The sequence below is a fragment of the Hyaena hyaena genome, unplaced genomic scaffold (assembly GCF_003009895.1).
Source record: "Hyaena hyaena isolate Hyena2069 unplaced genomic scaffold, ASM300989v1 scaffold_64, whole genome shotgun sequence".
Lineage (NCBI taxonomy): Eukaryota > Metazoa > Chordata > Mammalia > Carnivora > Hyaenidae > Hyaena > Hyaena hyaena.
This window is the reverse complement of record NW_024080698.1, coordinates 2,255,299-2,270,515: the sequence shown is the minus strand read 5'-3', so window position 1 is coordinate 2,270,515 and position 15,217 is coordinate 2,255,299.

Sequence of the window (15,217 nt, the reverse complement as noted above, 5' to 3'; positions counted from 1 at the left end):
CCGCGCTGGCTCAGGAAACAGCCCTCCCTCCCGCCGTGGTGATAATCTCCGTCCCCGGGCGTCTGGTGTGTGCTCGTGGGGTGTGCCGGGGTGATTTCCCCACCCGCATCCCATGGGGCGCTCCAGGTACAGGAGGCTGCTAACAGCAGAGCGCTTGCTCCCCCTGGTCGGACGACCGACTGTGGAGACGATGCCACCGGATGGCAAACTGCTAACCGCGACCACGTGGCGCCCTCGTGGTGGGTACAGCCTGTTCCTCCTGCTGCAGGCACCTGCTGAGCGGCCTTGACTCCTCGCTCCCTCCCCACCCCGCCCATCTCCTGAGGGGGCCCAAACCGTTATGTTCCTCCCGTCCCCAGAGTCAGCTTGTATTGTTGTCCAGGTTGAGAACTGAACAACTGGAGGGGTCACCACTCACTTTACAGTCTATGTGCCAGACCTCGTGTCTGCACATGCTGGCCCTGCCCCTTCTTTTTCCTAAATTACTTCTCACTGCCCTCCTCCACCTAGAATCATCTATTTGGTTTGCCCTTAATAAGTTCATCATTACACTAAACTTTCCCCCATAAAGCATAAACCTCGTCCTTTATCATCTGACTCCATTCATTCAGTCATTCATCCATTCCCCACACAAAAAATGTTGAGTTTGTGCCAGGTACTATTCCATGCAAGGAAACAAGAGAGACACTCCCTGAGCTCATGCAGCTCACATTCTAATTGAGGTGGGTACGGGGGGGGGGGGGGGGACAATAAATAAGTAAATAATGTGATGCATAGAACTGCAAATGACAGTGAGTGGCCCAAAGAATAAAGCCAGGTTCACAGCTAGCACCGTCCAGACTTTTGTCTAAGGAAGTGGCCTCTGAGTGGAGACCTGGAGGCAGTGAAAGAAGAAGGCTTCGCAGTGGAGCCCCTCTGCCAGGTATCTAATGCCAGAAGAAAGTTCCCTAATCCCATCTGCCAGGAGCCTCGGGCATGGCCTAGGGCACTCGCTTCCCGCCGCTGGGTGTCCATTTCTTCCTTGACAAACAACTGGCCTTGGCTCTCCAAGATCTTCTCCAGCACGAATTCACTCGCCTGTAGGAGCCTGAGTTGGAAGGTCAGCTCTGCCGCCTACAAGCTGTGTGACCTCAGGCAGCTTCCTTAGCCTCTCTGAGCTGTTTTCCTTATCCATAAATATTCACCTCAGGGTATTGTGAAGGATTCAATGAACTCGTGGATGTGAAACCACCTTGTATACAGTAGGTGCTTAATAGATATCTTCTAGGGCCACACCTCAGAGATGTGAGGTGGTGCGGGTGAGTGAAGAGGTGCGATTAACTGGTCGCCTTTTACTAAAGGAGCCTGGAGAGGGCAAAGTTGACCTGAAGACACTAAAGCTCTGCTGGGGGCCCAGTTGTGCAGAGCTTAGCTGTGGGAGCCCTCAGGCTGGGACCCCACCTCAGAGATCCAGGGCCTGGGGGAGGAGGCGGGCAGGGTCATGCACTCCCACTGACGTCAGCAGGCAAGGTGGGGTGAGGAGCTGTGGTGCACGGGCCCTTGAACTGTCACACCGCGGCCCAGCTTTCAACTTCCTCTGGGGCCCAGGGTGTGCTCAGCCCGGCCTCTCTTCCTTCTTCCTCCATTCAGGCTCTGTTTGGGGGGAGCGCTGTGCACCCACAAGCATCGGTCACCATGGCCCCTTCTCGGCTCCCAGGGCTCCCCTGTTCATTCCAGCCCACCCTGGGCAGCGGCTCCTTCCTGAGGCCTGACGTGAGCCTGGGCCCCCGGAGGCTGTGGGGAGTCCCAGCGCAGCAAGCAGGAGCCGCCAGCCTTGGGGGTGCATGCAGGAACAAGAGGTGGCCCTGTCTGGCTGCCAAGGCCGTGCACTCTCCGTCCGTGACCTCCCCTGACGTTAATCCTGTGGTGTCGGGGTTTTTCTGCCCTCTCATACTTGAGGAGCCCGAGGCCCTGAGAAGTGGGAGCTGTGGGTGCTCCGGAAGCCGGGTTGACGGGCATTCTTACTGCAGGAGGTGGCCTGAGGGGCGCCTTGCAAGGCAAGGGGGCTTGGAGAACGGGGAGGCGGACCCGCCTGTGGCTGGGAGACCGGGGGACTCCTGTCCCACAGGTGGCTGCAGGCTGAGGTGTGTCCCCAGGGTGCTCCGCCAGCCAAGGAGCTCCCGGAGGGCCTGGAAGATGCTGGCTCAGTCTGGGAGGCCAGAGCCGGGCCGCGAGCCCTGACCCAAGGCCCTCTGCAGCCCCTGGTGGCTCTGAGGCAGGAAACCATCATAGTGACAGCTGACATTTACTGACAGCCTCCACAGCAGGCGCTGGGCTAAGCACTTTGCATATATGAACCTATTTTGTCTCTACAGCGGCTCTGCCGGGCGGGGGGAGAAACTGGGGCACAGAGAGGTGAAGTGACTTGCCTAAGGTCACGCAGAGCTGACATTCTCCCAGGAGGCCTGCTTCCAGAGGCCACGCTTGTCTCCCCTCAACACGGGGCTCGGGCAGCAGGGAAGGCCCGGGCCGGGGGGGTTGAGCTGGGCCCCGCAGGCGCTGGGGAGCTGAGGCGGTCGTGCGGGCTGCTGTGTGCACCATGGGCCACAAGAGTGAGGGAGGCGGCCCTGCTCCCCCCACCGAGGGCCGAATGCGGGGTCCCCTCCTCTGGGGATGTGGTGTTGACAGAAGGCCAAAAGAAGACAGTGCTTCCCCCAAAGGAAAGGCCTGAGAGATGAGGCCAGGTGACCACGCAGGGTGGGCATGAGGTGGCAGCTCAGGCGCCGGGCGGGGATCGCGCAGCCTCTTCCTCTGTCCCCTCTCGCCACCTGCAGCAGGGCCTGGTGCAGACAGAGGCACGGCTCCCGTGCTGACAGCGCAGAGCTGCCAAGCTGGTGGGGCCCCCTGGCTGTCCATCTGCGTGTGTGTGTGTGCGTGTGTGTACGAGTAGGGGAGGAGAAGGGACCTCCGCGCGCGCTTGTTTGCAGGGAGCCAGCCCCCGCCCCCACCTGCCGCTGCAGAAAACAGGACACTCCGTCTCTAATCTGCACCTCTCCGGGGCCTCGAAACCACAGCCACGTCAGCGGGTGGTGGGTGGCGGGCTGCAGATGCCGGGTGCACAGGTGTGTGCCAGCGTGCCCCCATGGGGGGGGGGGATGGCTCCGTGGCCCAGCGCCCCCGGGGGCAGGTGGGGCAGAAGGAACGGGACCCGCTCCCCCCGCCCCCCTCCCCGGGCAGGCAGGACACAGTCCAGCCGTCGATGGGACCACAGGCCTGGGAGAGGAGCAACCACTTCTCCCACAGATTCTCTCTTCTCTCCGCAGCCATCCCAGCAACCAAAACAAATGTGCGTGGGGCATCTGAAATTGGCTGCACACACATCCGGGCCCTGGGGGATATAAGGGGATACCACACGATCCCTGCCTTCGTGGGGCTGGCGATCTGGCAGGGGACACACGATAGACAGAATACCTGAGTTCTGTTGTATGTAAGGAGGGGTCGGTGTAGTGAGAAAATGGGGAGGCAGAGCAGGGCCAGGAGATGGCACATTCTGGGAGGGCCAGAGGGCACGCGTGCGTGCGTGTGTGTGCACACATGTGCGCACACAGGCCACAGGATTAAATTGGGTGGGCCAGGTAGGCCCCATTGAGAAGATATGTTGACAAATGTTTTTGGAGAGGGAGGAGCCATGCAAGGTCTGGGGAAGAACATTCCAGACAGAGAAAAAGACTAGGACAAAGACCCTGAGGCTAGAGGGTGCCTGGCCAGGACCGAGGGAAGGGCAGGCTGGCCCGGGGATGGACTGAAGCGGCCCCGTGCCTCTGGGCGGCTGCCACCCTTGCTACAAGCCAGGGCCCATTTCTAGTGAGTTGAAGAAAAAGGATCCTCTGGTACCTGTAGGAGAGGCTGAAGGGCTCTCCGAGGAACCATTGTCTCAGCAAGAAGGAGACAGAGAAGGAAAAGGGTTTAGACCAGAAGAAGCCTGTGGATGCTCCGGGGCGAGAGCTTGGGAGGAGGCCCAGGGCTTGGGGGCTCCTAAAGGGAGAGCGCAGGGAGGAGGCCAAGAGGGAGGCCAAGCTGACCCACAGGCCTCCCTAAGCGGGGACGAGGCTCTGGGGTCCCAAGGCCCCAACAGTGGGCCCCGGGGAACTCTGAGAGAATGCAGTGTGGACCCCCATCCTCCTCAGTGGCCACTGGCAGGGAAGAAGGAAGCCTGGAGGTGCAACTACCTTCTGGCCCACCTGCCCGGCCCTGCTGGAGGCCACCAGACTCGCCTGCCAGACCCTTCTGAGGTCAGGACCCCTCCCTCCATTAAAGAAACCTGCAGGGGAGGCAGAGGGAGGGGCCTGTTGACCCGGGGAGATGTAGCTGACGGTGGACCTAGTGGGGCCCACCATGCCCTGCAGACCAGGAAACGGACTCCCCTCTAAACCGGCCACACCACCGGCCGACCCAGGGTGGGACGCTCATCCAGGCGTAGTTCAGACGGATAGGGTGGTGCGAGGTCAGGAATCAGAAAAGAGGTGGGCGTGGCCTGGGTGTTTTAGGATGGGAGCAAACCTGAATGGGCAGAGGGGAGAGAGAACACCTCCGTGCACTCACGTGTTTGCACACACATGCACACATCACATGCTCACAGACACTCAGAGCCTTAAGCCCCCACACATGTAGCCTGCACACACCCCCTCACACAGCCAAAGTGACACTCGGACACGAAGGGCATGCACTGGGGACATTCACACTCATATAAGGCACCCGGACCTGACAAGCATCACACACGTATTTACACACTCTCATAGACATAGATTGGCCACCGGAAGTACATAGGCCCTTTGGAAACAGGCCTCGGGGGCGCGGGGGGGGGGGGAAGAGATGAAGATGTGTCTGCAAGATATAAGGAAGGGCACCTGGGTGGCTCAGTCGGTTGAGTGTTCGACTCTTGATTTCCCCTCAGGCTGTGATTTCATGGTGGTGGGATCACGCCCCGGGTTGGAGCTCAGCATGGAGCCTGCTTGGGATTCTCTCTCCCTTCCTCCCTCTCTCTCTCTGCCCCTCCCCTGCTTGCACACTTTGTGCATTCTCTTTCTCTCTCTCTTTCTCTTTCGATAAACATTTTGTAAAAAAAAAAAAAAAATATATATATATATATATATATATATATATAAGGAAAACAGAGGACGGAAGGTGGCAGTGGGTGACAGATGAGGGGACAAATAAGACACCCAGAGAAGGCATGCTGTAGACACGCCCACGTGTAGACCACACACATCCTATGGCAGTCAGCCTCAGACCCCACGGCCTTCCTGCCTGCCCAGGATGACAATACGACATTGCGCAAGTCACTCCGAAAATGTTCTCTTCTATACAACGAGAATCTGAGAATATCTGTTTTCTATGCCAGGTTGATTTGTTGAGAGTTGGCAGGTAAATCCTATCTGCTCACCTCCAAGAAACCGTTCAGAATCTGGCCACTTTTCCCACCTCCCCCATGACCACCCGGGCCAGGCCACCATCCCACTGGCCTCCCTCCCCCTCCCCACTACAACCACTGCCCCCTCCTCCAAACCCACCCCTACCTTTGTATATCCTCCACAGTAAGGCCACATCCTCATGATGGCCCGATGGCCCCATGAGGAGCTGCCCTCTGTCTCCTGGGGCTCTCAGCTCCAGCCCCCTAGGCCCCTGACTGTTCTGCAAACACCCCAGCCATCCCCTCTCCTAGCCCCTCCCTCTGCCTGGAATATGCTCATGGCTCCACCTTCAGGGCTTACCAGGATGCCCCGGGCCTCACGGTGCAGCCCCCCAGCCCCACCCCTGCATCCTCTATCCCCCTCTCCTGCTTTTTTCTTCTCAACATCTTTCACCACCCAGCATGCCACGTATTTGAGCATATCTTTTGTCTGTCTCTCTTATCAAAATGTAATCTCCATGGGGACAGGGACTTTTGTCTGTTTTATTCTCTGTACCTAGGGCAATACTTGGGTCATAGGACTCAAGAGATACTAAATGAGTGAATGGACGAAATGAGATAGCAAATAGGTAAGCATTTATATTCTTTTTTCTTAAATTTTTTTATGTTTTTATTTTATTTTGAGAGACAGAGAATGAGCGGGGGAGGGGCAGGGAGAGAGGGAGACACAGAATCTGAAGCAGGCTCCAGGCTCTGAGTGGTCAACACAGAGCCCAACGTGGGGCTCAAACCCACAGACTGCGAGATCATGACCTGAGCCGAAGTCGGACACTTAACCGACTGAGCCACCCAGGCACCCCAGGTAAGCATTTATAAAGCAAGGTTAAAGGGGGGCAACCAATCCTGAATGAGCTAGCGGCCGTGTTCTCAGAACTGGCCACCACAATATTCCTTTATTCTCTAATGACCTTGGCAAGGAAATAGGAACATTCCCATATTACAGATGAGAAGCCTGAGGACGAAAAAGATTTTTGACCAATGGTTGTTGAATATTGCCCTCAAAGATGGCCACCAACAGTTCCTCTCATCTCTCTATCAAATACTCCCTTCAAGACTTAGAATCTAGGAGCGCCTGAGTGGCTCAGCCTGTCAAACATTCGACTCTTGATCTAGGCTCAGGTCAGGATCTCTCAGTTTGTGAGATGGAGACCTGCATCAGGCTCTTCGCTGACAGCGTGGAGCCTGCTTGGGACTCTCTTTCTCCCTCTCTCTCTCTGCCCCTCCCCTGCTTGCGCTTGCTCGTGCTCTGTCTCTCAAAATAAATAAAAACTTGAAAAAAAGAAAAGACTTAGAGTCTAGGGGTGCCTAGGCTGGCTCAGGTGGTGGAACTCACAAGTCAGGGTTGTGAATTCAAGTCCCGTGCTGGGAGATTACTAAAGTTAAAAAAAAAAACTTGGAGTCTATTTCCCTCCCCCACCCCGTTGACTCTGCACTGGACTTGTGGCTTGCTTTGGCCAATACATTCTGTGAGCAAAGTAATACTGTGGGAGTTTTGACCTGGGCCTTAAGAGACCTGGCCCCTGGGACAGCTGTATTTGCAGAATCCAGACAAAATGAAGATGTGGGGCACCTTGTCAAAGACACCAAAGTATAAGGGCGCCTGGGTGGCTCAGTCGGTTAAACATCTGACTTCAGCTCAGGTCATGATCTAGCAGTTTGCGAGCTCGAGCCCCACATCGGGATCTGTGCTGGCGTTCAGAGCCTGGAGCCTGCTTCGGATTCTGTGTCTCCCTCTCTCTCTGCCCCTCCCCTGCTCGTGCTCTGTCTCTTGATCTCTCTCAAAACTAAATAAACATTAAAAAATATTTTTAAGATACTAAAGTATAAAGCTCTCCTTTCTTCCATAATCTCTCTTTAAGTCATTATGGTGTTTTTCGCTACTTAATGTTGTTCTAAGAAAAAATTAAAATGTTTAGACATCAGCATGAATTTTACTCTTCAACCTTACATTATTAAATGTCAGTTTTAAATGCAAATGTAAGAAGCATTTAACTCAGATGCAGAATCACCAGAATTATGCAATTCATATTCCATAAAACTCATGTATGCATGTGTATTTCCTTGTTACCAGAACAGTGGAAACATTGAACAAAATACTGCACAAAACGAACTCAGCTTTATTTTTTTAAATGTCTTTGCTTTTATTTCATGTATTTTATGCTGAATTTATTCCCAGCCATCATTTTGACTTCTCCAGTTTCTCCTGGGATAGTTTTTTTCTTCTGTGCACCCTCCTCTTCTGATTTGGGAATAGTCTGCTCATTTTGAGTAAGCATCATGTCAATGTGGAAGGAGAACTCATGTACAGGTTTACCTGACCATGAGCTCTGCAAGTTCGGGGCTTTCTTCACCCAGATATGCTAAATGACCAGAAAATCTGCATCTAAATCCATAAGGTCAGCATTACACTTGGCATTAAAAAAAAAATTCTTTTTTAATGTTTATTTTTGAGAGAGAGACAGAGTGCGAGTGGGGGAGGTGCAGAGAGAGAGGGAGACACAGAATATGAATCAGGCTCCCAGGCTCTGAGCTGTCAGCACAGAGCCCGACGTGGGGCTCGAACCACAAACAGTGAGATCATAACCTGAGCCGAAGTCAGATGCCCAGCCGACTGAGCCACCCAGGTGCCCCTACACTTTGCATTTTTAAGCAAGTGCAGCAAAAATTGAGTACTCTTTTTGGGCCACTGACCCCATGTCCAGCCCCACTGTCTGGTGTGAGCGTGCCTGCCTCCCCCACCGCCATAACTACAGAACAGCACACGCTACTTCTGCAAAGTGACATCTTCAATATACTTGATGGGTTTCCACACATGCACATCCAGGATGGCCTGGGAAGTTTCTTAGGTGTCCGTAAAGGGAACAGGTAGATTTGACTGTTGATGTATGTGATTTCATGGGGTTTTCTGGGCCAGGCAGACAGCTAACATTTTCAGAGATCACCTCAGGCCGCTTACGGGAAGAGCTTCTCTTCTTGGCAGGCACACATTCTGCCAACATTGTCTACCTTCGGCTCGCTGCTGAGCGAGGAAGGATCTGTACGAGTACAAAGAACAGGGTGGACACGCCACCTCGATGGGTCTTCTCCGCCCATGCTCCACGGTCCCATCTGACCTCGCTTCCAAAACACAACACTACGTGCAGAACAAATGAGCTGTCCCACCAAGCCCTGCCCAAAGTTTAGAATGTGAGCAAATAAACAGTTACTGGTTTTTAAAATATTTTTAAATATTTATTTAGTTTTGAGAGAGACAGACAGAGCATGAGTGGAGAGGGGCGGCGGGGGGGGGGAGGGAGACACAGAATCTGAAACAGGCTCCAGGCTCTGAGCTGTCAGCACAGAGCCCGACACAGGGCTCAAATTCACTAACTGCGAGATCATGACCTGAGCCTAAGTTGGATGCTTAACCAACAGCCCCCCCAGGCGCCCCTAAACAGTTACTGTTTGAAGCCATTGAGTTTTGTGGTGGCTTGTTACACAGCAGCTGTTGACTGATATAATGGGTTGAGACCACTCCGTTAGGGTGAGACCAGGCTCTGGTTGAACCCACACTGGCCTGCTACTCAAGTGCACATTCCTCCGTGCCCTACCTGGACTTCCTCACAGATGTCTCGTAGTATAATTCCTATTTTTCTCCTTGGAGGGTTTAGGGTTGAGCTGGGAGCAAAGGTTACTTAGCCACAACAAATCAAAATTATTATTAGGGCTTGGACAAAGCCACATCTGGACTCGATATGGGGCACAGGGGGTTGGTGGGTGGGTCAGGACTGAGAACAGGCCCAGCCTCTGTCCAGGGTGAGCCTGGGCCCAGCGGGGTGCTTGGACATCTGTTTTCCATCCTGATTCAGTAAATAAAGCTGCTTTCCTCTGCTGACCCTACAGGAAATGGGAGTCAGAAGTTCAGCTGGAGAAAAGACCTCTCCTCTGATGGAAGTCCTTCCACATGCCTGGACAAGATACAGAGTGTGGGGCGTTGGAGCCAGCAGAGAAAAAAAAAAAATTAGGGCCTCCCTTGGTCAAGGAATCAGATTTTCTTCACTTAACCAATGGCTGCTGTCCCCACTGTCAGCTGTTAGTCTATCAGATTATTGTGTCTGGTGTTCAGGTGTTCATTCTTTTGATCCCACGGTTCATGCACCGGTAAAGACGTTTTCAGTGGCCAGAAACAGAGAAGTTCTATTCAGTTGGCTTAGACAATAAGTAAAGTGTATTATCTCACAGAACAAAAAGTCCAGAGGAAGGGTAGCTTCAGCAGAGATTAATCCTTCAGCTCAACATCCCCATCAAGGACTCAGGCTATTTCCTCTTTTCCTTCCCCTCTGCCATTCTCAGCGGATTACCTTGTCCTTGGCTAGCTCTCCTCATGGTCACAAGATGGCTGCCACCACCCCAGTCATCACATTGTCACACAACAATGTCCAGAACAGCAAAACAAAACCAAACCAAAACAAACCGAGGAAACACCTCGTCCTGTGTCTCATTTTAAGATCAAGGAAAAATTTTCCCTGAAGCTCCTAGGAGACTGTCCCTCATTCCTCACTGGCCAGAAGTGAGCCACATCTCATCCCTGAATCTGTCCGAAGCAACGGTAATATTTCTATGATTACTGCCACAGCGTTAACCAGGTGTCCCAAAGGACAAAGCTTCAGGACCTGGGACAAAGCTGGGCTCCGTGGGTACTGAGGGGAGGGGTGGTGAGAGAGAAGGCCCTGTGGGTGGGCCACCAACCAAGCATGAGTGCTGAAGCTCATTTGTTTGGACCTGAACTTTTTCCTCGTGGGGGAAGAGGAGAAGATTGGTGTTTACAAAGTGAGCCGGGCCCCCAGATTCCATTACTCGATCAAAGTGCTTACAAGGAGCATATTTTACTCAAAGGACTCATGGGAAGTACATAAAAACTCAGGGACTGAGGCAGAGACACTGGTCTCTCATTCGAGCGTCTGTTTGGTCCCGCCCCCGAGAGCATCTTTGTTGGAGTTAGGCGCAGATTTAAATCCTGGCCCCGCCCCTTTCTGCTTTCCTGCTTCATCTTTTTGTATATGTTCCTTTTCTCTGTATGTAAAATAAGATAACAATAGCCACCCCCTGACTGTTCTATTAACCAATACACTGTGTGGGTATACAAGCAGGTCAGAAAAGAGTTAGGGTGGATGGACCCATGGGCCCGGGCTTGTCTGCCTCCTCCTACAAAGGCACCCCCAGCCTCTCTGAGCTCATCCCCCTCCTGCCCGCCCCTTCCTCGGGCTCCAGGCTCTCTGCCCTTGCATCCCTCTGCCCCTCACCCACAGGACTGCCTGCCTGGGCTGCCGCACCTAACACCCAGACAGGGTGGCCCATCCACGTTCCAGATGAGGAAACTAGATTCCTCCGTGGCTGCCCAGCCCCCCGGAACCACTGCCCACCACGTCCCAATATGTCCCCGCTCCAGGCCCCGGGGCCTCTCCAATCCCATGGTGCAGACTTCTCAGTGTTTGCTGGTCAGGGCTCCTGGTCACAGGCCACGGAAACGCAGGATCCAGGGAGGCGCCGACTGCAGCCAGAACCCCAGCCCGAATCACACCTCCTGGCCAGAGCAGGGAGGGCCCCAGGGCCATGGGCTCTGAGGTTCCACTGCCCCTGAAAACTCTTCCTGCTGCCGCTGCTGCTGCCCCCAATTCTGTCGGATACATCCCACCTCTGCTGCTCGGCTGAGGTCTGGTTTCTGGGAGACGGGGGGTGGGGGGTGGGGGGGGGTGGGGAGAGGGCTCTTTCTCAGTGTGAGACTCACAAGGTAGGGGATGCCTGAAACAGACTGGGAGAGCCACGGGAAGGGGAAAGATGCACTCTGCTGGGTGAGAGACCATGCGGTCCGCAAGGGACAGGGTCAGGGGCTGCCCATCCCGTCCCCGCCCCCAGCATTGGAAGTAGCTGTGTGCTCCCAGCTGGGTTTTGGGAAAGTCTCTGGCGATCTGACTCACCTGGAACCAGGGACCATCAGTCCTGGGGGACCCACACCTTGGGATCCCTGCAAAAGACGTTGAAGGACTAGCATAGGATCGCCCACGTCTTATTTGGCCAAGTAAGAATCTCAAACGCAGGGAAATACAAATCAAAACCACACTGAGATACCACCTCACGCCAGTCAGAGTGGCTAAAATGAGCAAATCAGAGAACTCGAGATGCTGGCGAGGATGTGGAGAAACGGGCACCCTCCTACACTGTTGGTGGGAATGTAAACTGGTGCAGCCCCTCTGGAAAACAGTGTGGAGGTTCCTCAGGAAACTAACAATAGAACTCCCCTATGACCCAGCAATAGCACTGCTAGGAATTTACCCAAGGGATACAGAAATGCTGAGGCATAGGAGCACATGTACCCCAATGTTCATAGCAGCACTCTCCACAATAGCTAAAACATGGAAAGAGCCTAAGTGTCCATCAACGGATGAATGGATCAAGAAGATGTGGTTTATCTATACCATGGAATACTACATGGCAATGAGAAACAATGAAATCTGGCCATGTGTAGCCACATGGATGGACCTTGAGGGTGTTATGCTGAGCGAAATAAGTCAGGCATAGAAGGACAAATACATGTTTGCACATATAGGAGGATTAGGAGGAACTTGACGGAGGAACAAGGGGGAGCAGAAGGGGGGAAATGGTGGGGGAAAGGGAGAGAGGCAAACCATGAGAGACTCTTGAATGCTGAGAACAAACTGAGGACTGATGGGTGTGGGGAGGAGGGGGGTGATGGGCATGGAGGAGGGCACTTGTGGGGATGAGCACCGGGTGTTGTTGGAAACCAACTTGACAATAAACTATTTATCAAAAAAAAAAAAAGGACTCAAATGCAAATAACACATAACCCACTCTCCGCTGTCACCATCATTAAGAGGGTGCCTAACGAAGCCTAAACAAAGTAAAAAAATAAAAGCAATACGACAGGGGACAGCATGATTTTGGAGCAAAGCACAATCCTTAAAGTGAAATACATGTTAGCTTTCAGAAAGATCGTCCACATTATCCTACTTTGGCTGGAAACCTGTGAAAAGGTCCGACACAATGACTTTGAACATGGACTGTGTGGACTAGATAACAGTATTGTATCAATGCTAAGTTTCCGGATTTTGTTAACTGCAGGGGTTATGTAAGTCCTGCACTGTAAGAGAATGTCCTTGTTCTTAGGAAATACACCCTTGAAGCATTTAGAGGTAAGAGGGCAGGGGCACCTGGGTGGCTCAGTCGGTTAAGCGTTCGACTCTTGTTTTTGGCTCAGGTCATGATCTCCCGGTTCATGAGTTCCAGCCCCGCATCAGGCTCTGACGGATAGTGCAGAGCCTGCTTGGATTCTCTCTCTCCTTCCCTCTCTGCCGCTCTCCTGCTCACTTTCTCTCTCTCTCTCTCTCTCTCACTCAAAATAAATAAATAAACTTAAAGGGGGGGGTGCATAAGCGCTGCAATTTACTCTCACATAGTTTGGGAAGATATTGCTTACACACACGCACATGTATACAGAGAAAAAGAGCAAAAAAGGGATAAAACGTAAACAATTGATAAATCTGAATAAAATGTCCACCAGAGACTTTGTACTATTCTTGTGACTTTTTTATACATTTGAAATTATATCAGAATTAAAAATTACCAAAAAAAAAAAAGTTAACGGTGATTCTCCGTAACAGTGGCTTTCACTGTTTCACCGATCTCAGTACTGTTTGATCTTCATGAACGTGTGTGATATTTGCATCAGAAAGAATGAAACACAAATGATAGAAATCAAAGAGAAAAAGGAAAGGCCTTGGCAGACTCAGCACAGCATTTTGACACTCTCTGATCTGGCCCAAGCACCCATTCTACAGAGGAGGAAATAGAGACCCACGTAGGAGCTGTGGCTCGCTCAGTAGTGCACCGTGGGTATCAGCAGAGCCAGAACTTGACGTGGGTTCCTGCTCCCGGCACGGGTTCCTTCTATTCCAGAATACTGCCTCCTAAGCTAAATGAAGGCCCTGAAGTTATGGAGGGTGAGGCAGAACCGGGCAGGATGCCGGGATTTGACGCATCCGAAAATGCCATATCCCAGAAGGATGCATTTCTTCAAACTTTTGTTCCCATAAACTTCCTTTAAGCCAAGGAGGGTCATCCAGAATTGCTCCCTACACATTTGCTTATTTCCTAGGTGGGGAAACTGAGACCCAAGTTCTGGAACTTGCCCAAGATCATACAGCAAGTTCCAAACTCTGTAGACAAGGGACAGAGTAATTGGCCAGATTTGGCTAAATCACCTTACATTCAAATTAGAGAGGAATAAAGGAAGGGAGGGGCCTTAGGAATTGCAAAAGGGGAGGAGTAAACCCATAGTGTCTGGATTAAGAGATTCCCGGTCCCTTTCCTCTCCTACTCTTAATGTGATTTTGGTTCTAGTGAGCTTGCAAGAATAAGAAAGTGTTTTGCAGGTACACCATGTGATGCAACTTCAGGAGGGATTGCTATGAAAATGGCTCTTCCTGGAGTTCTGCAGTAGACAGCCTGCACAGCTGTACACAACAGCCCTAAGAGAGTCATTTGCTGTTGTTATTGTTGGGTGTTTGGGGAAGGGACAGGAGTGACTAACACTGTGGTCTGGATTAACCAGTGACTGATTCCATCCATTCAGTCAACCACTATTTATTGCCACAGATTATATGCCAGGCATCATGCTAAGGGCTGGGACTTTCCAGGCTTGAAATAGATGTATTCTCTAGGGAGGGGCTGGAGGAAGCAACACGGATGGAGAGGCAGCCCTCCCAGGACAAAAGCGTACAAATCTGCCCCCACCTCTTCCCTATTGGCCCAACCTTCTCCATCCTTCAGCACCTCCTGCAGCAAGTCTCCAGAACCCCCCGCCCCTCCTCCACATCCCCCAGCAGAATAGATTGGGGCTTTCTGCCTTTTCTGTGGGTCTCCTTCCCTGGCTGGCCAAAGCCCCTTGGGCTCCAGGCTGCAGTGAAATTCCTTCCTCCACGTCACCTAGAATTCACTCACTCATATATTGGTTTGTTTTACTTCATTTATTCCATAGGCATTTGTCTTTCAACTAGCTTTTTTTTTTTAAATGAAAAAAGACATGTACAGATTGTTTTTAAAAAATTTAAATATTAGGGGCACCTGACTGGCTTAGTTGATGGAGCGTGCAACTCTTGATCTCCAGCTTGTGAGTTTGAGCCCCACTTTGGGTGGAGAGATTACTTAAAAATAAAATCTTGGGGGCGTCAGGGTGGCTCAGTCGGTTAAGCTCTTGGTTTCTGCTCAGGTCATGATCTCGTGTTTTGTGAGTTTCAAGCCCTGAATTCGCCTGCTTGGGATTCTCTCCCTTTCTCTTTCTCTCTCCCCACCTCCGCTGCTCATGCTCTCTCTCTCTCAAATAAATAAACTTAAAAAAAAAAAAAAAACCCACTTTTTGGTTTTTGCCACTCTGTAAGATGAAAATAGTATTTCATTTTAGAGGCGCCGGGGTGGCTCAGTCTGTTAACTATCGAACTTCAACCCCAGTCATGATCTCACGGTCCATGAGTTTGAGCCCCGAGTAGGCTCTGTGCTGACAGCTCAGAGCCTGGAGCCTCTTCGGATTCTGTGTCTCCCTCTCTCTCTGCCCCTCCCCTGCTCATGTTCTGTCTCTGTCTCTCAGAAATGAATAAATGATGGGGCGCCTGGGTGGCTCAGTCGGTTGGGCATCCGACTTCGGCTCAAGTCATGCTTTCACGGTTTGTGGGTTTGAGTCCCGCGTGGGGCTCTGTGTTGACAGCTAGCTTGGAG